This window comes from Lolium rigidum, chromosome 6, assembly GCF_022539505.1.
Source record: "Lolium rigidum isolate FL_2022 chromosome 6, APGP_CSIRO_Lrig_0.1, whole genome shotgun sequence".
In the NCBI taxonomy this organism is placed as follows: Eukaryota; Viridiplantae; Streptophyta; class Magnoliopsida; order Poales; family Poaceae; genus Lolium; species Lolium rigidum.
The window spans coordinates 255660391-255684054 of NC_061513.1; the positions used below are offsets into that span (position 1 = coordinate 255660391).

Consider the following 23664-nt stretch of genomic DNA (forward strand, 5'->3'; position numbering starts at 1 on the left):
AAGACGCGGACAAGGAGAACTGTCGGCGTGAAGCCATGAAGAAGCCGACGAAGGTAAAGTTGGTGGCATGGGTTCCACGAGGAGCGGCGAAAGCAATGCCGAGGAAGACGCTCGCGGGAAGCAGCTGGCGCATTTGGGACCCAGGTCAAGGTGAAGAGCACGTCGTGCTTAGGGGGTGATTGTTAGGAATAAGCACTCCGTATGCCACACAACTGTATACGTGTAGTATACGTATGTGTGTCTGATGTAGTAATCCGGGTAGGAGTAGAGTTCTAATCCTAGTCAGTTAGCATCAGTTTATTGCCTAGCATATATATATGCGTGTATGCCCCTTGTAAGTACCGCCGTGAGTTGAATCAATACAAAGAAACCAAGGTGCGATATGCACCTGTGGCTATAACCTGTTTTGGTGTTGTGCACGTACGAAGTTGTACTAGCTAATCATAGATCGATCAGCTAGCTTCAGTTCTTGCTGAACGTACGTCGTGGCGGAAGGTATCGGGTACGTGCGTGTGTCTCGTCGGAACTCATCGTCAGCGTCGTTGGAGAGCACTCGACGGCAGGGGCTGTGTTTGGTATCAGATCGGCGAGAGTACTGCCGGGTCTGGGCCAACAACGACGTGGCGGAGGCATGCGGCATGTCACGCATGTGCACTCCGTTCTGACACAGACATCGCCACATATCTAATGCAGATGTCTCCGCCGTCGGCCGCAGCCATCGCTCGCATTTCTGGCACCCTGCCGTCGGCCCACGGCCTTCACCCTCTCTGCTTTCTCTCACCCAGGATGCACCACGCAGCAGCAACTTCCATGGTCCATGGAGAACCACGCAGCTTAATTATGCCCAGTCCACTTGCATCATCCCGGGAGAGGAGCAGTTGCTGGCGGAGGCGCCGCGCGCGGACTCGCGGGAGGAGAGGCGGCACGGCCGCATCCGGACAGCGTGGGGCCGCAGTCGAAGATGGGTGGCGAGCCGGAGAGCGCGCAACAGCACGCATGCGTGCCAGCAAAGCGGCGGCGACGGGCGGCATGGCGCTGGGCTGATGGCGGTCGGGCGCGCAGCTGCACGCATGCGTGCGAGCAGAGCGGTGGCGACGGACAGGGTGGCGCAGGGCGAAGAAGTCAGCCGCGGACGGTGAGCTGACGCGGACCAGTCCGAGCAGGCGCGCCCGGGAGCGCGGCGGCCGCAGCGGGACGTGGTCGGCCTGATAGACTACGTATTTGTACATGTATGTAGATAGGCCAGTATGGCTGGTATTGTAAACCTTGTAAACTCTGTACAATGTGACAAGCCATCCGATTGAGGTGTGCGTTCCCCTCCAAACTAAAAAGCTCACGGGCGATCTAATCTAAAAAGCTTCCGCCTCCACCTTCCTCTACTCCATAGCGATGACTTCCTCGACCAGCACCGCCATCACCGACGCGCTGTCCAAGGCGCTAACTGCTCCATCGGGCATGTCTCTCCCCGCCGGTAGCTCCTCCAGCGGCGGCACGTCTGCGCCGTTCAACTTCGCAAACTGATCCCCATCAAGCTCTCCACTGAGTCGTACCTCTTCTGGAAGGCTCAGGTGGTGTCGGTTCTCCGCAGCCATCTTCTCTTCGACTATGCCGACGGCAGCTTTCCAGCGCCCTCACAGACGGTGCCCAACCCCCCGGCCTCTGAAGCTGGGGCTCCTCCGGTCATCGTCAATCCTGCCTACATCGCGTGGCTGCAGCAAGATCAGGCAATATTGTCTTCGATCCTCACCACTTCAACATCGGTGGTTGGTATGATCCATCTCTCCGCCACGTCTCATGAAGCATGGAGTACTCTTGCCGGAAGCTTCTCAGCTCAGTCCACGGCGCGTTCCATGCAGATCAAGCGTCAGCTAAACAAAATAAAAAAGGTTGATTTTCCTTCAGTTTCGGCAATTCGGCTTACTTCAACAAGATCAAGTCCTGCGCTGATACCCTAGCCTCGATCAGGAAGCCACTTGGAGATGAGAAGTTCATCACGTACGTTTTGGATGGACTTGATGAGGACTATGACCCACTTGATGCGGTTATTAACAATCGCACTACTCTTATCCTCATACGTGATCTATATGCTCAGCTCTTGAGTACAGAGCAACATATGGAGGATCGCAAGGCTGAACTTCAGGCTGGTCTGCACTCAGCGAATGCTGCATCGTTTGGGAGAAACAGCGCTAAGTCGTATCGCTCGGATGGATGTGACCAAGGAAAGCCATATGGTGGTAATGGCAATTACAGTGGACACTATGGCAGCAGTCATGGTGGTTTCAGCGGTACTGGTGGACCGCGCCCTATACTTCCCTCGCCACCATCCTTCGCGCCGTCGCCTGTCAACAATAACTTCAGTCACTTCAACTCGGGTGCCAGCAATAGTGTAGGTGGAAACAGGACAACATGTCAGTTATGTGGAAAGCTTGGTCATATTGCCTCCAATTGCTTTTCAAGCGCGAGTTCCGGGGTGTCGGCTACAACGAAAAGTTTGCTGAACGTCAAGCAGCTTCAGCTACTCAGGGCCATACTCCATCTTACCCTGTCGACCCGAGTTGGTAAGCAGACACCGGAGCCACGGATCATCTGACCAATGAATTGGCAAAGCTGCATATGAAGGAGCCCTACCAAGGCAAGGATCAAGTCTACACCGCAAACGGTTCAGGTATGCGCATACTCCATGTTGGTCAATCTTCACTTCCCACAAAATCTTCGTCACCACTTCGTCTCACCAATGTCCTCCATGTTCCTGATGTTACACGTAATCTTCTCTCAGTCAAGAAACTTACTTGAGATAATAACGTTTTTTGTTGAATTTCATCCTTTTGATTTGATTGTTAGGGATCAGGGCACGAGGGAACAAATTCTTAGAGGATGTTGCTGCGGTGAGCTGTACAAGTTTGATCCTCCTTTTGGGCGCCAAGCTTTCAGCAGTGTCTTCAATGGTGTTCGGGTGTCGCGAGAAAAGTGGCACTGTCATCTAGGTCATCCAGCGTCTCCAATTATTCAGCATGTCTTAAGTCGCTATGAACTTCCGTCGTTGTTAGATAAAAAGAGTTCAGTTTGTGATGCCTGTATGCAAGGCAAGAGTCATCAATTACCGTTTTCGCTTTCGGAAAGAGTAATTTCTGCTCCTTTGGAGTTTATCTTTTCTGATGTATGGGGCCCTACCCAAACATCTGTGAATGGACACCAATATTATGTCAGTTTTGTTGATGTGGTTTCAGTCGCTTCACTTGGCTTTATTTGCTCAAACATAAGTCCGATGTGTTTCATATCTTTCTGCAGTTTCAAAATCATGTTGAGCGCCTCCTTGATCATAAAATTGTTCATGTTCAAACATACTGGGATGGAGAATACATTAAACTTAATTCTTTCTTTCAGAACATTGGCATTAGTCACCACGTTTCTTGTCCTCATACACATCAACAAAACAGTGCTGTGAAAGAAAACATAGACATGTTGTTGAAACTAGTCTCACACCTTATGCACATGCATCCCTCCCTTTTCGGTTTTGGAGTGATGCGGTTACTACAGCTTGTTTTCTCATCAATAGCCTTCCTACTCGTGTTCTTGATATGAAAACACCCCTTGAGGCTTTGCTTGGTGAGGTCCTGGACTACACCTTTCTCAAAGTATGCGGAACTAAACTAACGTTTAGTTTACAAGCACAAACCCTAAATAAGCTAGGCTCAACTAAATGCAACAACAACAACTAGAGCTAAGCAAGATAGACACATATATGAACAACAAGTGATAGCAAGATATAATAAGTACTTCAAACTTGATGGCTATCACAAAGGAAAGTAAGCTCGGGTATAGAAATAACCGAGGCACACGGAGATGAAGATGTATTCCCGTGTTCCCTTCCTTTGCAAGAAGGCACGTCACGTTTGGAGAGGTGGGGGTCGAACGAAGGATTCCCCAACGCCACGAAGGCTCACCTTCTTCTCCAAGACAAACCCACGAAGGATAATGACCCTTTCCTTATGGTTAGATTTTCCTCCACTCCGGAGATGGCAAGCTCCACAACCACTTGACAAGCTCCACGAAGGAGAATCCCGAGCCCCTTCACAACCTTCCACGAAGGAGGTCACCGGGACACCACCCAAGCCAACTAGGAGGTCACCCTCCAAGAGTAACAAGCTCACGGTCTCTCACTCGAACTAATCGTGGTGGAGAGCTGAACACTATGCAATGATGCAAAGCAACAACACCAAAGGTGTTCAAATCCTTCACACTCAAATCCCACCAAAGCAACAAATGCTAGGCTGAGATTAGAGAGGAAGAACGAAGGAGGAAATCAACAAATGACTCCAAGATCTAGATCCAAAGGGTTCCCCTCACTTAGAGGAGAAATGGATTTGTGTGGATATTAGATCTAGATCTCCTCTCTTAGATCCCTCAAGAATGAGCAAGAATCATGGGGGGAATCAAGAGAAATGGCAAGTTCTTCAAAGTCAACAATGGAGGAGAGAGAGTGGAAGAACTTTTTAAGCCCAAGGTGGAAGAAGGCCTATTTATAGCCCAAGCCGAAATCTTACCATTGGGAAAGGTCCAGCTCAGCAAACTTTCGAGGAGCCCGGTCAACCGGGTCTGGGGCCGGGCCATCCGGTGCAGGGGCTGGTCAGACCGGGCCACAGACCGGACCGTCTGGTCCAAACCTGACCTGGCGCCGGGCCGTGACCAGGGCGGATCGGGGACATACAGAACATGTCCCCGGTTGTCACCGGAGCAGGAGCCGATCGGCGCCGGGGAGGCCGGTCCACAGGCCGGTCCGACCGGTTGAGGGGCCGGACCCGGCCGGTCCAAACTGGACCTCAGGCTGGACCAACACCGGGCGAAGCTGGAAACCTTACTGGATAGTGCCCGTTTGGCACCGGTCCAGGAGCCGGTTTGCGCCGGGCTAGCCGGTGCCACGGCCGGTCCAGCCGGACCCCTGAAGACATGTTCTTTTCCTTTTAAACATAAAATGCTCCCGAACTCTGATTGACATGAAACCAATTTTTTTGGAAAGATAACGACAAATATGGAGACTCCTCACAGGATATTTTTAGAGATTCTAGAGAGGGAGTCTCCCACCGTCAAGAAACGGTGAAGACGTCCAAACTCAAAAATGCAATAGAAGATGCATGCGAATTCCGTTTTCGATGAACTTGGGCTTGTTGTAAAGCTAGCAACAAGCTCAATGACCTCACACAGAGAAACACCAAGAAGTAATAGGGATATGAAAAGTATGCAAAGGGTTGAGCTCCCTAAGACTTCTATATCATACTGTCTTGAGGTGTATATAGAATTCTTCATTTGTTTGCATGCTCTAAATCTTGGTCAACCATAGCTCAACTTATGAGACTATCATGACACCGACTTAGAGCCATAACTTGAATTCTTCACTTGGAATCAAGCACTCAAGATCTTGATCATTCATTGCTTATCACATAAGCTAGAGAATGGATAATATTGAGTTCCACATAAGAACTCCATCTTCATTTCTTGTTCTTGATCATCACATATATATCTTCAAATCGACGATCTTGATGCAAATACACATGGTATATCTTAATCTTCATGGCATCCATACTTGAATCCAACATATGGAATACAAGTAGTACATATGGAATATTCCTTCATATAAACTCAATGAAAACATTAGTCCATAGCGGTTGTCACTAATTACCAAAACCACACATAGGGGCAATATACCCTTCTAGATATTATCATCAAACACACAAAAATTTAATTAGAGAGATGTTCTTTAAATCTCCTCCTTTTTGGTGTTTGATGAAAATATACGGATTTGCAATAATATCACTAGTATGAACCATCATGTTGACAAAGGATAGATGCACCCCCCTACATGTGTGCATATAAGTAATTTGCAGTTGAATACAAATGCACCACTGATACGTCCCAAACGTATCTATAATTTCTTATGTTCCATGCTACTTTTATGATGATACTCACATGTTTTATACACATTATATGTCATATTTATGCGTTTTCCAGAACTAACATATTGACGAGATGCCGAAGGGCCAGTTCCTATTTTCTGCTGTTTTTGGTTTCAGAAATCCTATTAAGGAAATATTCTCGGAATTGGACGAAATCAACGCCCAACATCCTATTTTTCCACGAAGCTTCTAGAACACCCGAGAGCTAGCAGAGGAGGGCCACAGGGCCACCAGATGACAGGGTGGCGCGGCCAGGGCCTGGGCCGCGCCCCCCTATTGTGTCACCGCCTCGTCAGCCCTCCGACTCCGCCTCTTCGCCTATTTAAAGGTCCCTGACCTAAAACCTCGATACGAAAAAGCCACAGTACGAGAAACCTTCCAGAGGCGCCGCCATCGCGAAGCCAAGATCTGGGGGACAGGAGTCTCTGTTCCGGCACGCCGCCGGGACGGGGAAGTGCCCCCGGAAGGCTTCTCCATCAACATCACCGCCATCTTCATCACCGCTGCTGTCTCCCATGAGGAGGGAGTAGTTCTCCATCGAGGCTAAGGGCTGTACCGGTAGCTATGTGGTTGATCTCTCTCCTATGTACTTCAATACAATGATCTCATGAGTTGCCTTACATGATTGAGATTCATATGAGTTTTGTATCACTATTCAACTATGTGTTACTCTAGTGATGTTATTAAAGTAGTCTATTCCTCCTCCATGGTGTAAAGGTGACAAGTGTGTGCATCATGTAGTACTTGGCGTAGGTTATGATTGTAATCTCTTGTAGATTATGAAGTTAATTATTGCTATGATAGTATTGATGTGATCTATTCCTCCTTCATAGTGTGATGGTGACGGTGTGCATGCTATGTTAGTACTCGGTGTAATTGCGTTGGTCTATCATGCACTCTAAGGTTATTTAAATATGAATATCGAATGTTGTGGAGCTTGTTAACTCCGGCATTGAGGTGCTCTTGTAGCCCTACACAATTAGTGGTGTTCATCATCCAACAAGAGAGTGTAGAGTGGTTTTATTATGTGATCAATGTTGAGAGTGTCCATTAGTGAAAGTATGATCCCTAGGCCTTGTTTCCAAACATCGAATCTCCGTTTATTTATCGTTCGTTGCATGTTTACTCGCTTCCATATTTTATTCAGATTGTTATTACCACTCATATACATCCATACTACTTGTATTTCACCATCTCTTCGCCGAACTAGTGCACCTATACATCTGACAAGTGTATTAGGTGTGTTGGGGACACAAGAGACTTCTTGTATCGTGATTGCAGGGTTGCTTGAGAGGGATATCTTTGACCTCTTCCTCCCTGAGTTCGATAAACCTTGGGTGATGCACTTAAGGGAAACTTGCTGCTGTTCTACAAACCTCTGCTCTTGGAGGCCCAACCCTGTCTACAAGAATAGAAGCACCCGTAGACATCAAGCACTTTTCTGGCGCCGTTGCCGGGGAGGAAAGGTAAAAGGCACTCATACTCCGGTCCCAGGTAACTAAGTACTTTTCTCGTTGCCGTTGTGTGTGTGCTCGAAGCTATTTCCTTTAGATCCTGCAATTGCATCTTTTTGTTTCTTGTTAAACACTAGTAAGGCATAATGGAAAACATCTGTGAGCTTTTTGTACTATTTCCCGAGTCAAGACATGAATGGTTTAATGCGAAAATTAAAAAACCTATGGAACCTTATTTGCATGCTAGTAGCAATGATATTAGTATGAACGCCTTGAACACCATTGTTGATAATGATATAGAAAATTCTAAGCTTGGGGAGGTCGGTTTTGATGAGAATGATCTCTTTAGCCCTCCGGGTATTGAGGAGAAAGTTTATGTTGATTATGATATGCCTTCCATATATGATGATTATAATGATAGTGGTCTTTTGGTGCCGCCTACTATGGAGGATAAAGTTTATTATGATTATACTATGCCTCCTATATTTGATGATGAGAATAATAATGATAGCTACTTTGTTGAATTTGCTCCCACTACAATTAATAAGAATGACTATGCTTATGTTGGGAGTAGTAATAATTTTATGCATGAGACTCATGATAAGAATGTTTCATTTGATAGTTATATTGTTGAGTTTGCTCATGATGCTACTGGATATTATTATGAGAGAGGAAAATATGGTTGTAGAAATTTTCATGTTACTAAAACACCTCTCTTTTTGCTGAAAATCTTGAAGTCTGCACTTGTTTTATCTTTCTATGCTTGTTGCATTATGCTTCATGAATTTGTTTATTTACAAGATTCCTTTTCATAGGAAGTGGGTTAGGCTTAAATTTGTTTTGAATTTTCTTTTTGATGCTCTCTTTTGCTTCAACTACTATTTCTTGCGAGTGCATCATTAAAACTGCCGAGCCCATCTTAATGGCTATAAAGAAAGAACTTCTTGAGAGATAACCCATGTGTTTATTTTACTACAGCAATTTTGTTTCATATTTGTGTCTTGGAAGGTGTTACTACTGTAGCAACCTCTCCTTATCTTTATTTTATTGCATTGTTGTGCCAAGTAAAGTCTTTGATAGTAAGGTTCATACTAGATTTGGATTACTGCGCAGAAACAGATTTCTTGCTGTCACGAATTTGGGTATGATTCTCTGTAGGTAACTCAGAAAAATCTGCCAATTTACGTGAGTGATCCTCAGATATGTACGCAACTTTCGTTAAATTTGAGAATTTTCATCTGAGCAAGTCTGGTGCCTCTTTAAAATTCGTCTTTACGGACTGTTCTGTTTTGACAGATTCTGCCTTTTATTTCGCATTGCCTCTTTCGCTGTGTTGGATGGATTTCTTTGTTCCATTACCTTCCAGTAGCTTTGAGAAATGTCCAGAAGTGTTAAGAATGATTGTGTCACCTCTGAACATGTGAATTTTTTATTATGCACTAACCCTCTAATGAGTTTGTTTTGAGTTTGGTGTGGAGGAAGTTTTCAAAGGTCAAGAGAGGAGGATGATACAATATGATCAAGAAGAGCGAAAAGTCTAAGATTGGGGATGCCCCCGTGGTTCATCCCTGCATATTTCAAGAATACTCAAGCATCTAAGCTTGGGGATGCCCAAGGCATCCCCTTCTTCATCGACAAATTATCAGGTTTCTTCTCTTGAAACTATATTTTTATTTGGTCACATCTTATGTACTTTACTTGGAGCGTCTGTGTGCTTTTATTTTCGTTTTGTTATTTTCATTTTCTGAATAAATTCTTGTGTGGGAGAGATACACGCTCCGCTGGTTCATTTGAACACATGTGTTCTTAGCTTTTAATGTTCATGGCGAAGGTTGAAACTGCTTCGTTAATTGTTATATGGTTGGAAACAGAAAATGCTGCATGTGGTAATTGGTATAATGTCTTGAATAATTTGATACTTGGCAATTGTTGTGCTCATATAGATCATTTTTAAGCTCTTGCATCATGTACTTTGCACCCATTAATGAAGAACTACATAGAGCTTGTCAAAATTTGGTTTGCATGATTAGTTTCTCTAGAGTCTAGATATTTTCTGGTTAAGGTGTTTGAACAACAAGGAGACAATGTAAAGTCTTATAATAGTTACAATATGTTCATATGTGAGATTTGCTGCACCTTTTATACTTGAGTTTGCTTCAAACAACCTTGCTAGCCTAGCCTTGTATTGAGAGGAATTCTTCTCGTGCATCCAAATCCTTGAGCCAATAACCATGCCATTTGTGTCCACCATACCTACCTACCACATGGTATTTCTCCGCCATTCCAAAGTAAATTACTTGAGTGCTACCTTTAAAAATTCTATTCTTTGCCTTTACAATATATAGCTCATGGGACAAATAGCCTTAAAAACTATTGTGTTGAAGAATATGTACTTATGTGTCTTATTTCTTAATAAGTTGCTTGTTGAGCGGTAACCATGTTTCTGGGGACGCCATCAACTATTATCTTTGTTGAATATCATGTGAGTTGCTATGCATGTTCGTCTTGTCTGAAGTAAGAGCGATTTTCATGATCAAATGGTTTGAGTATGCATACTTTTAGAGAAGAACATTGGGCCGCTAACTAAAGCCATGATCCATGGTGGAAGTTTCAGTTTGGAAAATTAATCCTCAATCTCTTATGAGAATTTTAATTGTTGTTGAATGCTTATGCATTAAGGAGGAGTCCATTATCTGTTGTCTATGTTGTCCCGGTATGGATGTCTAAGTCGAGAGTAATCAAAAGCGAGAAATCCAATGCGAGCTTTCTCCAACCCCTTTGTGACACTTGGTTGAAACATATGCTATGCAATGATAATCCATGTTAATCCAAGCTAATTAGGACAAGGTGCGAGCACTATTGGTATACTATGCATGAGGTTTGCAACTTATAGGATATCTTATACATAACACATATGCTTTATTACTACCGTTGACAAAATTGTTTCTTGTTTTCAAAATGAAAAGCTCTAGCACAAATATAGTAATCAATGCTTCCCTCTGCGAAGGGCCTATCTTCTACTTTATTGTTGAGTCAGTTTGCCTATTCTTTCTATCCCAGAAGCAAACACTTGTGTCAACTGTGTGCATTGATTCTTACATGTTTACTTATTGCACTTGTTATATTGCTTTATGTTGACAATTATCCATGAGATATATATGTTGATGTTGAAAGCAACCGCTGAAACTTATATCTTCCTTTGTGTTGCTTCAATGCCTTTACTTTGAATTTATTGCTTTATGAGTAACTCTTATGCAAGTCTTATTGATGCTTGTCTTGAAATTATTATTCATGAAAAGTCTTTGCTATATGATTCATTTGTTTACTCATTATCTTCATCATTGCTTCGAATCGCTGCATTCATCTCATATGCTTTACAATAGCATGATCAAGATTATGATAGCATGTCACTTCAGAAATTATCTTGGTTATCGTTTACCTACTCGAGGGCGAGTAGGAACTAAGCTTGGGGATGCTTGATACGTCCCAAACGTATCTATAATTTCTTATGTTCCATGCTACTTTTATGATGATACTCACCTGTTTTATACACATTATATGTCATATTTATGCGTTTTCCGGAACTAACCTATTGACGAGATGCCGAAGGGCCAGTTCCTGTTTTCTGCTGTTTATTTCAGAAATCCTAGTAAGGAAATATTCTCGGAATTGGACGAAATCAACGCCCAGCATCCTATTTTTCCACAAAGCTTCTAGAACACCCGAGAGCTAGCAGAGGAGGGCCACAGGGCCACCAGATGGCAGGGTGGCGCGGCCAGGGTCTGGGCCGCGCCCCCCTACTGTGTCACCGCCTCGTCAGCCCTCCGACTCCGCCTCTTCGCCTATTTAAAGGTCCCTGACCTAAAACCTCGATACGAAAAAGCCACAGTACGAGAAACCTTCCGCAGCCGCCGCCATCGCGAAGCCAAGATCCGGGTGACAGGAGTCTCCGTTCCGGCACGCCGCCGGGACGGGGAAGTGCCCCCGAAGGCTTCTCCATCAACATCACCGCCATCTTCATCACCGCTGCTTGTCTCCCATGAGGAGGGAGTAGTTCTCCATCGAGGCTAAGGGCTGTACCGGTAACTATGTGGTTGATCTCTCTCCTATGTACTTCAATACAATGATCTCATGAGCTGCCTTACATGATTGAGATTCATATGAGTTTTGTATCACTATTCATCTATGTGTTACTCTAGTGATGTTATTAAAGTAGTCTATTCCTCCTCCATGGTGTAAAGGTGACAAGTGTGTGCATCATGTAGTACTTGGCGTAGGTTATGATTGTAATCTCTTGTAGATTATGAAGTTAATTATTGCTATGATAGTATTGATGTGATCTATTCCTCCTTCATAGTGTGATGGTGACGGTGTGCATGCTATGTTAGTACTCGGTGTAATTGCGTTGGTCTATCATGCACTCTAAGGTTATTTAAATATGAATATCGAATGTTGTGGAGCTTGTTAACTCCGGCATTGAGGTGCTCTTGTAGCCTTACACAATTAGTGGTGTTCATCATCCAACAAGAGAGTGTAGAGTGGTTTTATTATGTGATCAATGTTGAGAGTGTCCATTAGTGAAAGTATGATCCCTAGGCCTTGTTTCCAAACATCGAATCTCCGTTTATTTACTGTTCTGTTGCATGTTTACTCGCTGCCATATTTTATTCAGATTGTTATTACCACTCATATACATCCATACTACTTGTATTTCACCATCTCTTCGCCGAACTAGTGCACCTATACATCTGACAAGTGTATTAGGTGTGTTGGGGACACAAGAGACTTCTTGTATCGTGATTGCAGGGTTGCTTGAGAGGGATATCTTGGACCTCTTCCTCCCTGAGTTCGATAAACCTTGGGTGATGCACTTAAGGGAAACTTGCTGCTGTTCTACAAACCTCTGCTCTTGGAGGCCCAACACTGTCTACAAGAATAGAAGCACCCGTAGACATCAACCACACATAGGTACGAGATGCATCAACACATAAGCTATGCAGCATTAACAATAACATGAGACATAATCACATATAGTTGAGACAATGAGATAGAGATCGTACCAATATGGTGATTTAGAATACCGAATTCCATAAGTCACACACCATATAGTAATACGTAGTCTCAACATATAGAATATAGAATACCGAAATCCATAGTCTCAATCATAATAAACTACCGAAATCCATGTCTCATAAACCAAACTACAAGCCCATAATTGAACATAACCGATAAGGAAACACAAATGTTCAACGAAATAAAAGGAACACAAGCTCTTAAAGAATGGTAAACGCATATGCTTGTGCCCTCCCAAGAAAATCCCGGAGAATCCTTAATAGAACTACTTCTCCCCCTTTGGCATCGAAATGCCAAAAAGGGAAGAAGAGCGATGCTACACGCCCCATGGGAATCACTCTGTGCTCGACTCGGACTCATACTCTTCAGCATTGTCTGCAGTTGGAGGAGAGGCGCGAGAGATGTTGCTCCTCATAAGACTCTGCTCGATGTCGTACCAGTGAACCTGAGAGGAGTGCCATCCGCTATAGGCAGGGTGAACAGGAGGCTGAGGAGGAGGACCTTGCTCACCACCGAGCTTATGCAGAATATCCACCTGTGTATGCTGGATATCTGCGCGCTGACGACTGGCTTGAAAGTTCTCCTTGTGGATCTCAATGTTCATGCAAAGGACATTGCGCTGGAACCAGTTGAGTTTCTTTACCTCCCTCTGAATGAGAGGAGTAACAATAGAACGACCGGGTGCATAGGCACTAGAATGAACATCTCCCATAAATGAACCAGCAACTGGGGCATCTTTCTTCCTCTTGATATATGCCCTCTTGAACTTGTGTTCCTCAAATGGAAACTGACTAAGATCTTCCGCCACAACAATGTCATTAATAAGGGGATGAATGTAAGGAGCATATGACATAGAAGTCTGAGAAACCATGGCGTAAAAGATCTCATGAAAGATAGAATCCATGACATCAATGGTGAAATCTTTAGTCTCATCACCATCCTGTGCACACTCACATGAGAGACGAAGAAGGTCCACGAGTGCACCTCGAAGAGCATCATTTTTCCCACCACCTGGAGCAATGGTGGCCCTAAAGAAGCGAAGAAGCTGATCATATATAGGAAGCAGTCCAGCGATAGTGCCAACAGCTCCATCTTCGGTGTAGAGATCAAAGAGCACATCCCTGTCTGTGCGTTGAGGACCATGGAGACGGTGACCACCATCAAAGGGGTAATCAAGAAGCTCAGTAAAACTGTGGAAAGAGGACTAACAGGGAGAAGTGCCAGACATCCACTGCATGGTGCGATCATCATCCTTCTTGATAAACAAAGTGGCATAGAATTGCTGTATTAGGGGAATGCTGTAGTTGCACTAGATCTTCATGAGCTTGTGCAAACCCATCCTCTCGGTCACCCAAATGGGATCCTCAAAGTGATCATTCTGTGAAAACTGATCCACATTAATAGCTTGCATTGGCCTCACTTTGTTCTTGGGTTCATAGATTTCCTTGAATATGAAGAGCTGCTCCATGCACCAAAAGTGAGGATCTTCAATGTCCAAATCCCTCTCGACTTCCTCATACCAGTTCTTCTGTCTGATGGATGAGTATGCAACTTAGTCCATATCCTTGTAATTTACCCTTGTCTCCTTGCCTTTACGCCTCATAGTGGCTGACTTCCTAGGAGCGGACTGACGCAACTCATCACTCGACCGAGTAGAGCGAGCGCGACGCCTACGTGAACCACCACCTGTGAAGTGACATAGAGTGATAACATGTAGGAAAGCGAGCTCATAAGTCATGAATTGACACAGTAGAGTACCATATATGCATACTAGTGGTCGATAAACATTTAGACATGGTATATCAAAAAGGAATGCACCCGGGACAGAACTCCCAGGCTGGATAATCCGGGGTCTCTAGGGGCCGGATAATCCGACCATCGCTAGGGGCGGATAATCCGGCCTAGCGACCAACACTCAAAATTGATCAAAACACAAGTCTAGCAACAGATCAACCTCATAGCATGTAAATGTAGTATACTACAAACAATTTTGAACCACTAGACACCATCTCAACCAAGAAAATAGCACATATAAATCACAACATCTAGGGTTATGGATTGTTAGTCATACCCTCATCCATTGGAGGAACCGCTTGGAGGAGATGAGAGCTAGGAGGGAGGGGATCCCGATCCGACCAAGAATCGCAAGAGAGGCCGGATGGAGAAGCTCCGGTGAGAAGGAGGAGGTCCGGCTGACATAGGCATCCCGAATGGGCCTGCCGAATAAAGTCCGAGGATGGTTGGAGGCCCACGACCCGGAGATTATGAAGCCCGGAAGCCCAATAAGCGTCGATATGGAAAGTAGATATGGATTAGGAATAGAGTCTTGTAATAATACGGGAAGGACTCGTATAACCTCCCGGACTTTGTGACTTGAGCGATACGAAAGCCTCGACTCCACCTCCTATATAAAGGGGAGCCGAGGGAGAAAGAAAGCATCGAATCATTGTCAACACAAACCCTAGTTTTCATAGCCGAGCACCTTTTTCGGCTGAACCTTCGAGATCTACTTGCCCTCTACTTTCCGCGAAACCCTAGTCTACAACTTGTAGGCATTGACAAGTTAAACCCTTGTCAATTGGGGCCATCTGTGGGAATTGGAGGCAACAAGGAGCTGATCTAGATGGCACTGTCAACATCAACAACATCATTAGTAGCAAGCAACGCGATGGATGGAGGTAAACAGGTCAAACCTGATCTCGTCGATTTTGTTCCTCACCCTCCCGCCCGTTTGCATGCATATGCAGATCTGGAGGAGTCGATGGAGATGACGTTTGGGAGTTTCCACTTCCTCGTCGGGAAAGAAGGATCACACCGTTTTGCGGCACCGATTTTGTCGGGACCACCAGCGGCCGATTCCGACTTTCCGGAATCATCAACATCAATCTTCGAGTCGGGCGACGAGGAGGTTTTGTCGTCAAGCTTCACCAAGCCCGCCATCGGTGGAGAACTCGCCGATATGTTCAGCAACATGTCTTTCGGGTCGTTCACGGGCTCCGATCTGAGCAGCGATTCAGAAGGTATCGACAGCTTCGACTTCATTGACAGATCTACTTCTATTCGGGAGGTCTTCGCCGATCTATTAGACGGTGTCACCAACCCCGAGGAAGAAAACAAAGCTACAATATATCATCAAATCTGTGTAATCGGTGAATCAAGCCATCCAAAAGAGGCGTCAGAGGCTTTCGATGATCTGGGTAATCCATACATCAATCCCGGTGATCTCATGCGAGGAACCGGAAATAAGTATGTCGGCTCCATACCTCGCAAAAAAGTGAAGCTTTCGCAAGCAGCTTGGGATAGAGCTGGGAGAGCCATGAACGGCATAGAGCCGACGACCACAACAGCCACATCAGAGGAATTGCAAGCATATCAATATAGACTCGCTCGTGCTGGACGTGAACTAGAAAAAAAAGAAAGATAATTGATGATAGAAGAGCTGCAGCTTCCGCATCAAGTGCACGCAGGGCCAACGATGAGCCAATCTTAGGAACTTCGGGAGATAGTCACAGAGCGGCACACGCGAGAGGAAGATCTCGGCTAGTTAACGTGCCTGAGCATGAAAGAAAGAACCTGATAGAAAACCTCGACATGTACTTTATGTCGATAGATACAAGAGGGCAAATCATCCCCAAAACACTGGAAGCATGATATATGGCGACTCATGCTTTCATATTAGCATCCAAGCCACCTCCCGGAGATCCCAGAGAGGCTTTATATCAGATGGCTATGGCAGGAGTTGGTGTCATGGGGACAACGATAGCAGGATCGAGTACGCCGCAACCCGAGAGCACACCAAGGCAAAATAATCCTCGAACTACTACGGCAGCGGGAGATCCCCCTCGAGAAGGTGACACAAGAGATACAACGATACAAGCACGAGTTGATAGAACACGGTAGGAGAGAAGAGAACGTCGGCACTCACCAGAAGTCGATGAAGTGGATATGTGTGGACTCCCTTGTTTTACTCAACGAGTTCGTAAAACTCAGGTTCCTTCTGGGTTTAAGTTACCTGATAACTACAAAAAATTTGATGGCTTGCAAGACCCATATGATTGGTTAATAGACTACCTAGAAACAGTGAAATTGACGGGTGGAACTAGAGCAACAGCCATGCAGAGCATCCTGGTTCACCTCAGCGGAGCCGCAAGATCGTGGATAAAGAAATTACCAGAAGGATCCATCGACAGCTGGGAGACTTTCGAGGACTTGTTCGTGAAAAATTTCCGTTCCACGTGCAAGAAACCTGCCCCAATAGAGCAACTAAGGGCCTGCAAGCAGAAGTATGATGAACCAATGAGGATGTATATCCAGCGATGGAACATCATAAAAAATTCGGTAGAAAACATATCTGACGAAAGAGCAATTGACACATTTGTTGCGGGGATACGGAAGAGACTTAATCGAGGATTTGGGTAGGTCCAACCCGAGAAAAAATATCAGAGCTCATGGAGATAGTGAATCGTTGGGCGGATGGCGAAGATGTTGTTCATAATAAATGGCACAGATCACCCGAAGAAGATCGCAACAGAAACAACAACCAAAATAGGCAACAATATTCTCGCCAGTTCTCAGATTACGATGGTCCCAGCCAAGTGGCGACTGGCTTCCGAGGAATCAGTGGAGGAAATCATCGGGATGATTATCAGAAAGGCTGCGAGCAGCGCAAAGATCATAGAGATGCGCCAAGCTCCAGCAGACAAAATAATTGACCAAGGTTCCAGAGGCCATACAATATATCACCCGAAGATCTTCTGAACGAGCCTTGCCAGATGCACTTTTACCTCGACAGTGAAGGGAAAAGATAGTCAGGCCACCTTCAGAAGGACTGCCGAACATTCCAAGCTCTGCATAGATATGCGGAGCATACAAATGCACAAGCAGCGAACAGGGGGCACGTACAGGGGCCAAGGTGTGAGGTCCATCTGCCACCACCACCCGCAATTACTACCGCAAATCAACATCAGTTGCAATTGGCGACAGCTCCAACCAACAACGGCCCTTACATCGACACAACAGGAGCAGTGTCGATGATTCAGAAAGGTAGAACTTCGAATAGGACACAAAAAGTAATTTCACGACAGGTATACATGGCAGAGAAAATGCCTCCGCCAACCATCGAGTACCTTAATTGGTCGGCACATGACATAGGATTCACTCAGGTGGACCACCCGCCTCAGGTTCCACGACCAGGTCAATCGGCTATGATTTTACCTGCGGTGATTGCGGGATTCGAGGTCTCACGCATATTCATCAACGAAGGAAGCAGTTTGAACCTCATGTACGCGGATACGTTGAGGAAGATGAAATTATCATTAACAATTCAAATAAATTATCAATTCCAACAGCCGAAAAAGGCACTCGACAATATATTCCCAGAGCGCATTCACCGCGGTGTAAATTCTGGATGTCGTAATATTTACGAAGGTAAGTCCCCAGGATCCTTCCTGTGAGGCGTGGTATCGCACCCGAATGCGCTCTACTACTTTATCCATGTAAACAGACGCGAATAAAAATCCTAACGGACGCGTTAGGTACTCGATAAAATATGACTGGAATTCGGCTCGTGGTAAGACCTTAAGCGGCACATGTCAAATTACGCCAGTATACCGAGGTCTGATGTCTACGCACGCTTCTATTCCTGTAGACAGTGTTGGGCCTCCAAGAGCAGAGGTTTGTAGAACATCAACAAGTTTCCCTTAAGTGAATCACCCAAGGTTTATCGAACTCAGGGAGGTAGAGGTCAAAGATATCCCTCTCAAGCAACCCTGCAATTAAGACACAAGAAGTCTCTTGTGTCCCCAACACACCTAATACACTTGTTAGATGTATAGGTTCACTAGTTCGGCGAAGAGATAGTGAAATACAAGTAATATGGATGATTATAAGTAGTAATTGCAATCTGAAATAAAAATGGAAGCAAACGAACATGTAGCAGAACTTGTTGGAAACGGTGTTTCAATGCTTAGAAACAAGGCCTAGGGATCATACTTTCACTAGTGGACACTCTCAACAATGATCACATAATTGGACAATTAGATAACTTCTCTTCACTTGTGCTACTCTGAATTACTCTCCTATTGAAATCACTAATCATCACGTAGTGGCTACAAAAGCTCCACTCAAAGTTCATCAAGTACTTTACAAACACAACTCATAGGGATATCCTCATCAAATCATAATCCAAGATAATACCGTTGCAATTTAGACCGAGTACTAACATAGCATACACACTGTCAACAATAGCTATGAAAGGGGGAATAGATCTCATCAATACTATCATAGTAATAGTTAACTTCATAATCCACAAGAGATTACAATCATAGCCTACGCCAAGTACTACATGATGCACACACTCGTCCTCTTTACATCATGGAGGAGGAATAGACTACTTTAATAACATCACTAGAGTAGCACATAGATTAATAGTGATACAAAGCTCATGATCACATAAAGATCACACCATGAGAGAGAGATGAACCACATAGCTACCGGTAGAGCCCTCAGCCTCGGGGGAGAACTACTCCCTCCTCATCATGGGAGTCAGCAGCGGCGATGAAGATGGCGGTGGTGTCGATGGAGATGAATCCCGGGGGCACTTCCCCGTCCCGGCGGCGTGCCGGAACAGAGACTTCTGTCCCCCGAACTTGGCTTCGCGATGGCGGTGGCTACGTAACTCTTCGTGGAATATGACTGATCGTTTTAGGGTTTTCGCATCTGGGAGAATATATAGGCGGAAGGGCGGCCTCGGAGGAGTCCCGAGGGGCCCACCCCATATGGCGGCGCGGCCAGGGGTGGGGCCGCGCCCCCCTATGGTGTGGGAGCCCCTTGGCCCTTCTCTGGCTCTCCGGGTCCGTCTCGGCAAAATATTGACTTCTGTCTTCGTGGGGTCCAATTCCGAGAATATTTCCTGTGTAGAATTTCTGAAACCAAAAACAGCAGAAAACAGGAACTGGCGCTTCAGCATCTTGTTAATAGGTTAGTGCCAGAAAATGCATAAAAATGATATAAAGTGTGTATAAAACATGTCGCAATTGGTATAATATAAGCATGGAATATCAGAAATTATAGATACGTTTGAGACGTATCAAGCATCCCCAAGCTTAGTTCCTACTCGCCCTCGAGTAGGTAAACGATAAAAAAGAATAATTTCTGAAGTGACATGCTACCATCGTAATCTTGATCAATACTATTGTAAAGCATATGAGATGAATGAAGTGACTCAAAGCAACGGTCTATAGTGTTTACTAACAAATAGATAATGACTAAACAACTGAATCATATAGCAAAGACTTTTCATGAATAGTACTTTCAAGACAAGCATCAAAAAGTCTTGCATAAGAGTTAACTCATAAAGCAATAGATTCTTAATAAGAGGTTTTGAAGCAACACAAAGGAAGATTTAAGTTTCAGCAATTGCTTTCAACTTTCAACATGTATATCTCATGGATAATTGTCAACACAAAGTAATATGATGAGTGCAATAAGCAAGCATGTAAGAATCAATGCATACAGTTGACACAAGTGTTTGCTTCTAAGATAGAAAGAAGTAGGTAAACTGACTGAACCTAAAGTAAAAGAAAGGCCCTTCGCAGAGGGAATCAGGGATTACTCATGTGCTAGAGCTTTTTATTTTGAAAACATGGAAACAATTGTGTCAACGGTAGTAATAATTCATATGGGTTATGTATAGAACTTCCTATAAGTTGCAAGCCTCATGCATCGAATACTAATAGTGCCTGCACCTTGTCCTAATTAGCTCGGATTTCCATGGATTATCATCGCATTACGTATGTTTCAACCAAGTGTCACAAAGGGGTACCTCTATGCCACCTGTACAAAGGTCCAAGGAGATAAATCGCATTTGATTTCTCGATTTTGATAGATCTCAACTTGAGGACATCCATACCGGGACAACATAGAAAATAGATAATGGACTCCTCTTTTATGCTTTAAGCATTCAACAACGAGATAATATTCTCATAAGAGATTTGAGGATTAATGTCCAAGCTGAAACTTCCACCATGATACATGGCTTTGGTTGGCGGCCCAATGCTCTTCTCTAACAATATGCATACTCAAACCATTTCAAATCATGGAAAATCTCCCTTACTTCAGACAAGACGAACATGCATAGCAACTCACATGATATTCAACAAAGGTGTGACAGGTTGATGGCATCCCCAGATAACATGGTTACCGCTCAACAAGCAACTTATAAGAATTAAGATACACAAGCGACATATTCCTTACCACAATAGTTTTTTAGGGTACTTTCCCATGAGCTATGTATTGCAAAGACAAGGAATGAATTTTTTAAAGGTAGCACGCAAACAATTTACTTTGGAATGGCAGAAAAATACCACATAGTAGGTAGTTATGGTGGACACACATGGCATAGGTTTTGGCTCAAGGTTTTGGATGCACGAGAAGCATTCCCTCTCAGTACAAGGCTTTGGCTAGCAAGGTTGTTTGAAGCAAACACAAGTATGAACCGGTACAACAAAACTTACATAAGAACATATTGCAAGCATGATAAGACTCTACACTGTCTTCCTTGTTGCTCAAACACTTTTACCAAAAAATATCTAGACCTTAGAGAGACCAATCATGCAAACCAAATTTCAACAAGCTCTACGGTAGTTCTCCACTAATAGGTTTAAACTACATGATGCAAGAGCTTAAACATGATCTACTTGAGAGCTCAAAACAATTGCCATGTATCAAATTATTCAAGACAATATACCAATTACCAAATGAAGCATTTTCTGTTTCCAACCAAATAGCAATAAGTGCAGCGGCTTTCGGCCTTTGCCATGAACATTAAAAGTAAAACGAAGAACACCAGTGTTCATATGAAAAAGAGGAGCGTGTCTTTCTCCCACACAAGAGTGTTAGGATCAGATTTTATTCAAACACAAACAAAAATAAAAACACACAGACGCTCCAAGTAAAGTGCATAAGATGTGACGGAATAAAAATATAGTTTCACTAGAGGTGACCTGATAAGTTATTGATGAAGAAGGGGATGCCTTGGGCATCCCCAAGCTTAGATGCTTGAGCCTTCTTGAAATATGCAGGGATGAACCACGGGGTCATCCCCAAGCTTAGAATTTTCACTCTTCTTGATCATATTATATCATCATCCTCTCTTGATCCTTGAAAACTTCCTTCACACCAAACTCAAAGCAATCTCATTAGAGGGTTAGTGCATAATAAAATTTCACATGTTCAGCGAGGACACAATCATTACCAATACTTCTGGACATTACCAAGGGTACTGAAATTTAATGGAACAAAGAAATCCATCCAACACAGTATAAGAGGCAATGCGAAATAAAAGGCAGAATCTGTCAAAACAGAACAGTTCGTAAAGACGAATTTTTTCGAGGCACTTAACATGCTCAGATGAAAAATCTCCAGTTGAACAAAAGTTGCGTACATATCTGAGGATTACTCATGAATTGTTTCAAGATTTTACGAATTTCCTACAGAGAGAACAACTCAAATTCGTGACAGCTAAAAATCTGTTCCTGCGCAGAAATCCAAATCTAGTATCAACTTTCTATCAAAGACTTTACTTGGCACAAAAACGAAATAAACATGATAAGGAGAGGTTGCTACAGTAGTAACAACTTCCAATACACAACAAAATAGTAGCAAAATAAAAACATGGGTTATCTCCCAAGAAGTGCTTTCCTTTAAAGCCTTTTAGCTAGGCATGATAATTTTCATGATGCTCTTATAAAGATGAGAGTTGAATATAAGAGAGCATCAAAAGGCGAATATGAAACACATTTAAGTCTAACCCACTTCCTATGAAAAGGAATCTTGTAAATAAACAAGTCATGTAAGCATAATGCAATAAGCATAGGAAAACAAGACAAGCGCAACTTCAAGATTCTCAACATAAAGAGGGGAAACTTAATATTATTAAGATGCATATAGCCATGTTTCCCTCTCATAATAACTTTCAGTAGCATCATTGATGAAATCCACAATCTAACCATCACTTAAAACATTCTTATCATGGTTCATATGCATAAAAGTATCATTATTTTTGGCATAAGAAAAACTCTTCTCATTAATAGTAATTGGAGCAGGATCATTATCAAGAATTTGAACATGGTAAACAAGTTGCATACTAAGGGGATGGTTTTTGGAAATCCCATCATAACTATGACAAGTTTCATAAGGATAATTGTAATTATAACCTATGTCATAGTATTCTTTATAATAATTGTCAAAGATTGGAGGCATAGTGTCATCATAAGAAATAGAATAGTTATCTTCCAAAGTATGTTCATCTGTAAACATACCATCATTGTTACTAGAAGGAGATGTATCAAACATATAATTATCAGTAGCAAAAGGATTTTCAAACACCTCATCCCCAAGCTTAGAGCTTTCTATATCATCATGGGAAGAAACATGGATAGTACTAATACTATGGCAATTATTAACATCATCATTTTCAGAATTAGTGTCCCAGAGATCTTCAATATCAAAAGTAGTGTGTTCTTCCAAATCATGATCACTAATATAGGTAAAGGGAATAGGAAGATCATTGTACTCAGATTCATTATCATAATAATCATTAGGAGAAACATACTTACGATTACCTATCATTATCTCATACAAGCGGGGATATGCCGTTACCTCTTTATTTTTATTTCCCCTCTTCTTCTTCTTCTTCTTCTTCTTCTTCTTCTTCTTCTTCTTCTTCGTTCCCTTCTTCTTCTTTTCCCCTTTAGGAGGGAGAGGCTTGAAAGGAAGCTTCTCCACATAACCTGGTTTATTATTAGAAACGATAGAAGAAACTTGGGAGGATACCTCTCTTTCATTAATAAGAACAAAACACATATTAGTCCTGTCATATTTTGGTAAAGTCCCATCCTTTATAGCACTTTGTATGTAGGTGTTGGCATGGCAATTATTAACACAATAGAGATAACATCCATGCAACACACTATTCATATAAAGATCACTCATATCTAACAAAGAAATTTTTCTTGATAACTCTTCACACCCCAAAAATAAAGTAAGTTCATCATGCTGATTAGAAGTGATCATGTTATCACAATATAGACTTGAAGTACTCATTAAATTCGAAATACTATCATCATGACCAGAACATTGAAAATTAAAATGACCCACTTCATAGCAAAGTTCACAAATAAAAGTAT

General features: G+C 43.4%; 1 non-coding gene across 1 annotated transcript; it reads left to right on the forward strand.

Annotated features, from left to right (window-relative positions):
* Positions 1-1969: 1969 nt before the first annotated feature.
* Positions 1970-2108, forward strand: LOC124668797. The gene has a single exon (XR_006991878.1). It is a non-coding gene; the product is annotated as a small nucleolar RNA Z247 (small nucleolar RNA).
* Positions 2109-23664: the final 21556 nt, after the last annotated feature.